The sequence below is a fragment of the Xyrauchen texanus genome, unplaced genomic scaffold (assembly GCF_025860055.1).
Source record: "Xyrauchen texanus isolate HMW12.3.18 unplaced genomic scaffold, RBS_HiC_50CHRs HiC_scaffold_380, whole genome shotgun sequence".
Lineage (NCBI taxonomy): Eukaryota > Metazoa > Chordata > Actinopteri > Cypriniformes > Catostomidae > Xyrauchen > Xyrauchen texanus.
This window is the reverse complement of record NW_026266348.1, coordinates 21520-33917: the sequence shown is the minus strand read 5'-3', so window position 1 is coordinate 33917 and position 12398 is coordinate 21520. Positions and strand designations below refer to the sequence as shown.

General features: G+C 35.7%; 4 pseudogenes; all 4 read right to left on the bottom strand.

Moving 5' to 3' along the window:
- Positions 1–724: 724 nt before the first annotated feature.
- Positions 725–843, bottom strand: LOC127642106 (uncharacterized; annotated as a pseudogene).
- A 3102-nt stretch (positions 844–3945) lies between these two features.
- Positions 3946–4064, bottom strand: LOC127642108 (uncharacterized; annotated as a pseudogene).
- Positions 4065–4691: 627 nt separating this feature from the next.
- On the bottom strand, positions 4692–4810 carry LOC127642105 (uncharacterized; annotated as a pseudogene).
- A 7004-nt stretch (positions 4811–11814) lies between these two features.
- LOC127642107 (uncharacterized) lies at positions 11815–11933 on the bottom strand (annotated as a pseudogene).
- Positions 11934–12398: the final 465 nt, after the last annotated feature.

Genomic DNA, 12398 nt, shown 5'->3' with positions numbered 1-12398 from the left:
AGGAAGTCTCCCATGCAAGTACTAACCAGGCCCAGCCCTGTTTGGCTTCCGAGATCAGACGAGTTCAGGCCTGCACAGGGTGGTATGGCCGTAAGCGAGTGCTGCGGCTACCAGCAGGCCATTTAAAGCAAGCGCACTGCACACATCCTTATGCTGCTCTCCCATCATTAAAATATGTCTTGTACTGCAGCTCTAAAAAAAGAGACAACAGGCCCTTTCCTCTCAGACATTGTCTATTTTTATTTATTTCTCTTTTTGAAAAGGTAAGTGCCTCACTATTTATTCAATTTCACAGGAGTCGTCCACAATACATTTTTCTGCATACCTGTGTCACAGCTTCCATGTGGTTTGCTAAAAGAGGGCATACTCAGCTGCACAATTATATGCTTAACACATAATAATAATCCAGTGGCCAAAGAAAACTCTTCTCTACTTAAAAAATGACCTCAGGACGCTTTCTTTCGGATGTGTCCACCAAATTTTGGAAGCACTGCACTTTGTTTGTACTTTCCAACTCTGTATGTTGCAGTCAAGAAAGAGCAAAAAAAAACCCTCTACTGCTTTCTGTAGGAGGCAAGATAAATGAGCAAGCTGTCCTTTGCCACAGAGAAAGCTAAATGAAAGAAAATCAATCAATCAAACAACCAATTTCCAAGGATAAATAAATATATCCCAGTTGAACCAGGGGGGAGTGTATGAGTTAAAACAAACAAGGAAAAGAAAAATCTTACAGCACCTGGTATTCCCAGGAAGTCTCCCATCCAAGTACTAACCAGGCCCAACCCTGTTTGGCTTCCGAGATCAGACGAGTTCAGGCCTGCACAGGGTGGTATGGCCGTAAGCGAGAGCTGCGACTACCAGCAGGCCATTTAAAGCAAGCGCACTGCACACATCCTTATGCTGCTCTCCCATCATTAAAATATGTCTTGTACTGCAGCTCTAAAAAAAGAGACAACAGGTCCTTTCCTCTCAGACATTGTCTATTTTTATTTATTTCTCTTTTTGAAAAGGTAAGTGCCGCCTCTCTATTTATTCAATTTCACAGGAGTCGTCCACAATACCTTTTTTTGCATACCTGTGTCACAGCTTCCATGTGGTTTGCTAAAAGAGGGCATACTCAGCTGCACAATTATATGCTTAAACACTTATTAATCCGACGTGCCGAACTTGACCCACGCTGTGTTTCAGAGGTTTATGTTTTTGAAAGATAAAACTACAAAAAAAAAAAAAGTAAGCATAATACATATATTTGGAAAGCTGAGATACTCGTGATTCGAACGATGTAAACCTTTTTAAGATACAATCAACACAGCGGGTACAATCTGTCTCTTTGTCAGACCACCAACAGCCAAATAAACAAATCCAAACTGGAAGAAACTCACCCATGATGCCTCCTGTAAGTCCACTGATCCATTACATTCCAACAAAAATGGCTTGGTTACACTGTAAAGGGTCCATACAATCCAATTCAATGAAGTATTTAGTCCATAACACATTTATATATCAATAAACATCCACGGAATATAGTAGTAGCATTTCGCGTTAGCCGACAGCACTATCACAACTTCCACGCATTCTATGATCTAGTTTCATTTGAAAAGTAAACATTGAAGAAAATGTGATATCAAAATGGCCTTTGATCCCTGAACTTTTGATAGACAGGTCATTTGAGCCAATCGGTCCATGACATAGGTGTCACTTGGTTTCAATAGCCAACGAGCGCAATGATGAAAAATGGTACCTCCCTCTCTTTGAGTGACAGTAAATCGACCCAATTGCAATATTGAATGGAAATGACAGTCTTTTCTGATAGCCAATGAATTTCTGTAAAGGTTGATATGCAGATTTAGTGGGTCGATTCCTCAGGTCATGCGTGAAGTTCGTGCGCAAAGTTCCAGAGTGATCCATGCGCCCGTGCGTAAACACAGCATTGTTGGAGTTGACGAGAGAAAGTAGCTAACTGGTGTAAAATGGCAAAGAGGACTAGTAAAACACACTTTTTACTCGAAGAAGTGATTGAACAATGTACTCGCCGTGACAGTGGCGAGTCGGAGGATGACATTTCTGACGAAGAGAGCGATGTTTCATCCATTGTAGCAGAGGATATATTTTTGGATGGTGGCGACGTCACTCTCGACAAGTAAGTTTTATTATATTATACAACATATTTGACTGTATATACTGAGGTATGTGTTTGTTTTGAGGTGTATTTGTCAGCTTATGTCGTGTGTTTGGTGTTTTATGTCGAGTGTATGTGTTCTTTACGTGTAACGTTACCTGCTAACTTCTTTTGTGTGCGCTTGTGCAGGATTGTTTGTTTATGTGGGCTCAAGCACGTGTGTGTGTGTGTGTATATATGAGTGTGTGTGTGTGTGTGTGTGTGTATATATATATGAGTGTATGTGTGTGTGTGTGTGTTTGTGCTCTCATGAACCATATAACCTGATTGTCTGTGTGCATGTTGTTCTGTTTATATGCTTGTGAATACAGAAACAATGTAAATGTTTTGTAAATTACTTATTTCTTTGTTGTTTTATATCACAGACCATCATCTGAAAATGATCCTTCACCTTCCCAGAGAGGTTCTGTCAGCAAAACAACAAGAGGACGGGGGAGGGGGAGAGGCAGAGCCAGAGCACGGGGGAGGGGGAGAGGGAGAGGGAGAGGGAGAGGGAGAGGCAGATGGAGAACTGGCAGAAGCTAGGTGGAAATCTGTTTTAGAGCACGCATAGTTTTGTTTTAGTACCAGATGTGCCCCTTGGATTCTGAAAAAAAGAATAATTTGTAAATAGTTTGAAATACATGTGTATGTGTATATATATATATATATATATATATATATATATATATATATATATATATATATATATATATATATATATATATTTATTATTGATTTTATTTATATATATATAGTGTGAGTTCAAATATTAAAGTGTTTTAGTACCATAGCACTTGTTTTGTCTCTTTTGTAGAAAGTTTGGTTTCAGGAATTGAAAAAAACAACACTATAATGTGTTTATGCTTCAGTTACTTTGTGTCAGCAATTATTGACAGTGAATCTGGATAAGGAATATAATAGCCCTAAGTGTAACCTTTCATTAGAGCCCAAAATTATGACTGTAGAGTAAAGTATTCAAGAATGGCAGCATTTTATGTGTCTATGGTCACAAAGGGTCATTTGGAGTCTCCAAGTGGCCTTTTTTGAGAAGCGCCTATACATACACTTAGATAAACATGTGTAAAACACTCATTTTCTAAGGTATTGTTATAAAATTTTAAACTGTGTTTGGTAAGGCTTCATGCTGTGATCCCATTGTGTTTTCCAGCTAATAGCTCCCAGCTGTAGTTATCTGTAGGCATCTGTTTACAAAAAAAAATGTAGGCGGAATTGTTTTTTGTCCTTTTTCAGTGTGTTCAAAGTTATATTACTCAATACCAGTAAGACTTACAGTGATTCTGACTGTTTAGGAACAAACCTCTGAGTGTCACCTTTCAAAAGAGACCAAAAGCATGCATATACTCCAAATGGTTCAAGAACAGCATGCAATTTAATTTGGGTAGGCCTTTTTTAGGCGTTTTAGGCAAATTTTGCAGGAACGCTAACAGGTAACACATAATAATAATCCAGTGGCCAAAGAAAACTCTTCTCTACTTAAAAAATGACCTCAGGACGCTTTCTTTCGGATGTGTCCACCAAATTTTGGAAGCACTGCACTTTGTTTGTACTTTCCAACTCTGTATGTTGCAGTCAAGAAAGAGCAAAAAAAAAACCCTCTACTGCTTTCTGTAGGAGGCAAGATAAATGAGCAAGCTGTCCTTTGCCACAGAGAAAGCTAAATGAAAGAAAATCAATCAATCAAACAACCAATTTCCAAGGATAAATAAATATATCCCAGTTGAGCCAGGGGAGTGTATGAGTTAAAACAAACAAGGAAAAGAAAAATCTTACAGCACCTGGTATTCCCAGGAAGTCTCCCATCCAAGTACTAACCAGGCCCAGCCCTGTTTGGCTTCCGAGATCAGACGAGTTCGGGCCTGCACAGGGTGGTATGGCCGTAGCTGAGTGCTGCGGCTACCAGCAGGCCATTTAAAGCAAGCGCACTGCACACATCCTTATGCTGCTCTCCCATCATTAAAATATGTCTTGTACTGCAGCTCTAAAAAAGAGACAACAGGCCCTTTCCTCTCAGACATTGTCTATTTTTATTTATTTCTCTTTTGAAAAGGTAAGTGCCTCTCTATTTATTCAATTTCACAGGAGTCGTCCACAATACCTTTTTCTACATACCTGTGTCACAGCTTCCATGTGGTTTGCTAAAAGAGGGCATACTCAGCTGCACAATTATATGCTTAACACATAATAATAATCCAGTGGCCAAAGAAAACTCTTCTCTACTTAAAAAATGACCTCAGGACGCTTTCTTTCGGATGTGTCCACCAAATTTTGGAAGCACTGCACTTTGTTTGTACTTTCCAACTCTGTATGTTGCAGTCAAGAAAGAGCAAAAAAAAAACCCTCTACTGCTTTCTGTAGGAGGCAAGATAAATGAGCAAGCTGTCCTTTGCCACAGAGAAAGCTAAATGAAAGAAAATCAATCAATCAAACAACCAATTTCCAAGGATAAATAAATATATCCCAGTTGAGCCAGGGGGGAGTGTATGAGTTAAAACAAACAAGGAAAAGCAAAAGTTTACAGCACCTGGTATTCCCAGGAAGTCTCCCATCCAAGTACTAACCAGGCCCAGCCCTGTTTGGCTTCCGAGATCAGACGAGTTCGGGCCAGCACAGGGTGGTATGGCCGTAAGCGAGGGCTGCACCTACCAGCAGGCCATTTAAAGCAAGCGCACTGCACACATCCTTATGCTGCTCTCCCATCATTAAAATATGTCTTGTACTGCAGCTCTAAAAAAAGAGACAACAGGCCCTTTCCTCTCAGACATTGTCTATTTTTATTTATTTTTCTTTTTGAAAAGGTAAGTGCCTCCTCTCTATTCATTCAATTTCACAGGAGTCGTCCACAATACCTTTTTCTGCATACCTGTGTCATAGCTTCCATGTTGTTTGCTAAGAGAGGGCATACTCAGCTGCACAATTATATGCTTAACACATAATAATAATCCAGTGGCCAAAGAAAACTCTTCTCTACTTAAAAAATGACCTCAGGACGCTTTCTTTCGGATGTGTCCACCAAATTTTGGAAGCACTGCACTTTGTTTGTACTTTCCAACTCTGTATGTTGCAGTCAAGAAAGAGCAAAAAAAACCCCTCTACTGCTTTCTGTAGGAGGCAAGATAAATGAGCAAGCTGTCCTTTGCCACAGAGAAAGCTAAATGAAAGAAAATCAATCAATCAAACAACCAATTTCCAAGGATAAATAAATATATCCCAGTTGAGCCAGGGGGGAGTGTATGAGTTAAAACAAACAAGGAAAAGCAAAATTTTACAGCACCTGGTATTCCCAGGAAATCTCCCATCCAAGTACTAACCAGGCCCAGCCCTGTTTGGCTTCCGAGATCAGACGAGTTTTTTTTTTTTTTTTTTTTTATTTATTCAAAAAATATTTCAATTAAAAACAACACTTTTCATTTAAAACTAACCCAAAAAAAAAAAAAAGTACATCTAAGAATAGAAAGAAATCTTTAAACATTTTCAGGCAATACAACTTCAAAACAATTAATTGTTTTAACAATATATACATTATTTCTCATTATGCATTCTTCAAAAATTTCTATTTTCTCATTCATATTAAAATAATCATATAATACTTTCAATTCATCGCTCAAGATCTGCTTATAAAAAACACTTATTGGAAGTTCTATTTTCTTTTGTTTCATTAGATTTCTTCTTCTCCATATTGCAAATCTTGCAACTGTTAGCATTAAATTAAGAGCAAACTTATTTTTTGCTTTACCATTAAATCCAAATAAAAACATAGTTTCCCATTCTTCTAGAATTATTCTTTTATCAAATAAAAAGTCACCTATCATCTTTTTTAACATTTTCATAAAACCATTTAACTTTTTACAATTTATAAACAAATGCATCACACCTTCTTTTTTTTCATGCATACTTTACATTTTTCATCTTGGATCAGCCCAATTTTACACAATATCATGTCTGTCTTTATGCAATTGTGTCTTATTAAATAATCAAAATTTTCTAATATAGGACTCTTAAAATTTATTCTCACATTTTTCCATATGTTTGATGCATCAAAATTGTAAAATAGTTTTTCCCAATACTCAATTGATTTTGGTCTTACAAATACAGACTTACATATACAACCATAAAACATTTTTAAAATACAATCATTAAAAGAAAATTTTTCATCTTTTCTTTTTAAATATACTTCCAGTTGTTCATTCACTTTTTCTTTATCTTCAATACTTTTAATCCATGCTACTGGTACGGCTTCTTTTATTTTCAAATATTGCATCTTTATCAATTGCTTATTTTCTATATCTTCATTTTCTTCTAATGTATCTACGATTGCCTGTAAAGGTAAAAAGCCTGGTTTTACCTCATATAAAATGTCTTTAACTTGTTTTAATCCTGCATAAAACCAATTCTTGTAAAAAAAAGGTTTTACTGTTGTTTCTGATATGTTGATTTAAAAAAGCGGTTGCTTCAATAGTTGTTCTCTCCCTTTAAACTCAATACATACATTTTCTTTAAAACCCTTCCATGCTTTTAAAACTTCTTTATAAAATTCCGGTATCCCCTCTATCATATTGTCCTTAAACTGCATCCATATAAAATCATCCCCCATTTTTCCACACTTATTTATATAAAAACTCATTATTTTTTTCCATATTAAATCATCCTTTATCAAAAACTTTTTTACAGTCTTTATTCTCAAACTTTGCTTTCTTATCATTGGGTCTATCAGTCCCAAACCTCCCTTTTCTACCTCCCCAATTATTGTATCATAAGCTATTTTTGCTGGTTTACCATCCCATAAAAACTTTAAAATAAAGGTTTTTATTCTTTTATACACCCATATTGGCAGACTAACCACATTTAAAGTATACCACATCTTAGATAAAAATAAGGAGTTTAAAACCAGTACTTTCCCTTTTAAAAATAATTGTCTTTGTTTCCAAAAGTTTAATCTTTTTTCCATTTTTTCTATTGTCTCCTCCCAAACCAAGTTTCTTGTCCTATTTTCATCTCTTCCAAGTGTTATTCCTAAAATCTTTAGTTCATTCATCTGTTCTTTAAAGTTCCATTGTCTTCCTAAAGTATCTACCTTTCCCATTCTCATATATTCAGTCTTGTCATTATTGACTTTAGCCCCTGTTCCACCACAATATTTTCCCAATATTAACATTGCCTTTTCAATACTCTTAACATCTTTTAAAAACAAGGTGGTATCATCTGCATATTGAAATATTTTCTGCTGCACATCCCCTTTTTCCAAAACTATTCCTTTTATCTGTTTTTCTTTGTTTATTGCAAGTCCTAATGGTTCAGCAACTAAAGTGTACAGTAGTGCTGATAATGGACATCCCTGCCTTATAGACCTTGATATCCTAATAAAATCTGTTAAAAACCCATTCACTTTAATACAACTTAAAATATCATTATATAAGCATTTCATCCAGGCAATAAAATTTTCCCCAAAACCAAATTTGTCCAGTATATCAAATAAATATTTGTGCTCTACTCTATCAAATGCTTTTTCAAGATCTATACTTATCAAATATCCTTCTTCCCCTTTTTCTTTCATATACCACATTAAGTCTCTAATACTTGTTACTATATCCGATATATCTCGATTTAAAACACCATATGCTTGATTTGTTTTTATAATGTTTGGAATCACTTTTTTCAATCTATTTGCTAGAATCTTGGCCAGTATCTTGTAATCAGTATTTAACATGCTCAATGGCCTATAATTTTTAAGCTCTTCTCTTTCCCCTTTATTTTTATATATAATCTTGATTATTCCTTTCTTCATACTTTCACTTAATTTTTTCTGTTTAAAAATATCAATAAATAAACCATGCAAAATGGGTGTTAAAACATTCTTAAAGACTTTATAAAATTCAGATGGTAAACCATCCAGGCCTGAACTTTTCCCATTCCTCAACTGATTTATAGCTTCATTTATTTCTTCTTCTTTTATTTCTTTATCACACATTTTCTTATCATCTTCATTTACTTTTATTCCAATTTGATTCAATAAAAACTCTTCATCTTCCTCATTTATAACATCTTTTTTAAATAAAATAGCATAAAAATCCTTCACTTCATTTAAAATACCTTCTTTTTCTTTCACAACCTTTCCATTTTTTGCTATACTTTTTATCATTTCTGCTTGTTTTCTTGTTTTTTCCAAATCATAAAAATATTTTGTACTCCTTTCTCCTTCTACTGTATTTTTCGCTCTACTTCTTATTTTAGCTCCTATGCACTTTTCCTCTTCTATTTTTTTCAGTTTCTCTTCTAATATCACTATTTTACTTGCATCCATCCTTCCTTCTAACACTTTTATAATTTCTTCTTCCCATTCCTTATTTAGTAATCTTTCTTTACTTTTCTTCATTCTTTGCATTTTCCTTGAATATTCAATAGATAATTTTTTTATATCTATTTTTAAATTATTCCACCACACACTTTTTGCTTCTTCATATAGGACATTATTAATGCTATTTATTATGCAATTTTCTACTTCCATTTTATATAAGTCGTCTTTTAAAAGTTCCGTATTAAAAACCCACACCCCTGGTCCTCTCTCAACACCACAATAATCAATAATTACATTTAAAAAATCATGATCACTTCCACTAAACATTTTGTAAAATACTTTTATAATGAAACTTCCTAACTGTCTGTTACATAATACCAAATCAATTCTGCTTTGTTTTAAAACCTTGTTTACCATTTGTCGTCTTGAATATTCTCTTTTTACTTTGTTTCTTTCCCTCCATGAATCTATAAATCTATGTTTTTCCATAACTTTCTTTAATTCTTTTCTCCCAACATCTGCTCTATACACCATATAATCCTCCACATCAATTCTTTCTAAAACAGTATTAAAATCACCAATTAAAATCACATTTTTATAGTCCTCTATTAGAACATCCATTTCTTTAAAAAAGGTAACACGCTCTATATCTTCATTTGGTGCATGAAAATTACATATTGTTATTTCTTCTTCTTTTCCTTCAACCGTAACCACCAATGTCCTTCCTATATTATCCGTGAATATAACTGTTGCTTTTTGTATTGTACCCCTTCTAATTAAAATTGCTACTCCTTTTTTCCTATTAGGATCATTATTGTAAAAAAATTCCCCATCCCATATTTTTTTCAAACCATGAATTTTTTCATCATTCCATCCTGTCTCTTGTATACATATTATGTCATTCTTCTTTGTCAAGTGATTAATATTTTCAAATTTGGTCATAGTTGACAATCCCCTTGCATTGATTGAAACTATGCTCACTTGACTCATATACAAAATTAAAGAAACATAGAAACAAACAAAAACACACATCACTTTTGTTCAAGTCTCTTTCATATCTGCCTCTCCTGAGCCAGTCATTTCAGCTTTTTTTTTCTTTTTTTCTTTAGATTCTCTTCTTATTCTTTGTTTTTCCATCACCTTCTCAATGTTAATTTGTCCTGTTGTTTTCAATTTACTCCCCCCGCTCAAAATGTTTTTCTTCACGCTTTCCTTCAAATCAATAGTTTTATTCTTAGTGTCTCTTACCTTATCTATGTTTGTACTGCCCTTTGCTCCATCATTGTCTTCTTCTTTGTTTTTCATCCCATCCTGTTCAACTTTATCTACAAATAGTTGTAGTTCTGTCATTATTTCTGTCTCTTCTTCTCCGTCCTGTTCGTCTTTACTTTCTCCTTCTTCTTCTCTACTCTGTATATCCATAGTTAATCCACGTGTTTGTTGTGGTACACTTCCTTCATTAGCCTCTTCCACATTCTCCACGTCATTTCGTGTCTCTGTCTCCATTTCCTCATGTTCCTCTTCATACGTTTCACATCTGCACCTGAGAAAAGCCTTTCCGCAGCCTTGGCACCGCGGGGCTTTGCAGTCCCACGCATAATGCCCCTGCTCCAGGCATTCTCTACATATTAGTTGAGGACAGTCCTTCTTTTCATGATCAGGACTTGTACATATTCTGCACGTCTTCACCTGATGATCATGAATCACCCTGAAAAACTGTGATCCTTCCTCCGTTTCAAATCTTGTATTATATGGTAGTGACACCACATCTTTTGGAAATTTAACTCTTATAAATCTCGTTCCATCCGCCACAGTTGTCCCAGGGTAATACCTCCTTCTCAGAGGACGTATTGGTGTAACCCCCCAGCTTGTCAGTTTTTGTAAAACATCCTCATCATTTATGTAGTTTGGCAATTGTAAAAAAGATACCATCCTTTCCGTTGCACAAAGTTTTCTTATTTCACAACATTGTCCATTTATTTGTATTCCATCCAATAATTGTTCACAGTCTTCTTCTTTCTCCAATGTGAGTTCATATTCACAATCATTTTTTTTCCTTAGTCCATATAATTTGCCCATTCCAGTTTTGTCCTCTACAGCTTTAATTATCATCATAACCGTTAACTGTTCTGGGTTTTTCACATTCATTGTCAGCGTAGTTTCTTTTTTGTATTCTCTCTGATATCTCATTTTTCCTCTCAATTTATTTATCATATCATCTTTTTGATTTTCTTCTTTTCTCTTTTCACCATTTACATCAGCCTTTTCCTTACTTTGTATCTTCTGTTGTTCAGTCCTTCCTTTCACCATTTCCACTCCATTTCTCTTCTTTCTCGAGACCACAGTTGCCCATGTTTCTTCTTTTTGATTTTCATTTGTTTCTTGCATTATCCTTTTGGGTAGATTAGTATCTTCATCCAATTCATTGTCCTTTTCCAGTCCTGTTCCATTATCCATTATGTCCTTCCTTGTTTGTACACCTCTCCACAAATACCAAAAAGTAAAAAAATAAAAACTCAACCCCAAACAGTTGTAAAACTGCTTGGGGTTCACCCGTGGAAAATAATAAACAAAGGTAAGCTTTATAACGTGTGATTAGAAAAAAAAAAAAATGTAAACAAAATGGCGGAGAGCCTTCCTCTCCAACTGCAGTCAACTCACTTCCTGGAACGTACCAACTAGCAGGCTTGCACAGGGTGGTATGGCCGTAAGCGAGGGCTGGGGCTACCAGCAGGCCATTTAAAGCAAGCACACTGCACACATCCTTATGCTGCTCTCCCATCATTAAAATATGTCTTGTACTGCAGCTCTAAAAAAAGAGACAACAGGCCCTTTCCTCTCAGACATTGTCTATTTTTATTTATTTCTCTTTTTGAAAAGGTAAGTGCCTCTCTATTTATTCAATTTCACAGGAGTCGTCCACAATACCTTTTTCTGCATACCTGTGTCACAGCTTCCATGTGGTTTGCTAAAAGAGGGCATACTCAGCTGCACAATTATATGCTTAACACATAATAATAATCCAGTGGCCAAAGAAAACTCTTCTCTACTTAAAAAATGACCTCAGGATGCTTTCTTTCGGATGTGTCCACCAAATTTTGGAAGCACTGCACTTTGTTTGTACTTTCCAACTCTGTATGTTGCAGTCAAGAAAGAGCAAAAAAAAACCCTCTACTGCTTTCTGTAGGAGGCAAGATAAATGAGCAAGCTGTCCTTTGCCACAGAGAAAGCTAAATGAAAGAAAATCAATCAATCAAACAACCAATTTCCAAGGATAAATAAATAAATCCCAGTTGAGCCAGGGGGAGTGTATGAGTTAAAACAAACAAGGAAAAGAAAAATCTTACAGCACCTGGTATTCCCAGGAAGTCTCCCATCCAAGTACTAACCAGGCCCAGCCCTGTTTGGCTTCTGAGACCAGACGAGATCGGGCCTGCACAGGGTGGTATGGCCGTAAGCGAGTGCTGCGGCTACCAGCAGGCCATTTAAAGCAAGCGCACTGCACACATCCTTATGCTGCTCTCCCATCATTAAAATATGTCTTGTACTGCAGCTCTAAAAAAAGAGACAACAGGCCCTTTCCTCTCAGACATTGTCTATTTTTATTTATTTCTCTTTTTGAAAAGGTAAGTGCCTCTCTATTTATTCAATTTCACAGGAGTCGTCCACAATACCTTTTTCTGCATACCTGTGTCATAGCTTCCATGTGGTTTGCTAAAAGAGGGCATACTCAGCTGCACAATTATATGCTTAACACATAATAATAATCCAGTGGCCAAAGAAAACTCTTCTCTACTTAAAAAATGACCTCAGGACGCTTTCTTTCGGATGTGTCCACCAAATTTTGGAAGCACTGCACTTTGTTTGTACTTTCCTACTCTGTATGTTGCAGTCAAGAAAGAGCAAAAAAAAAAACCCTCTACT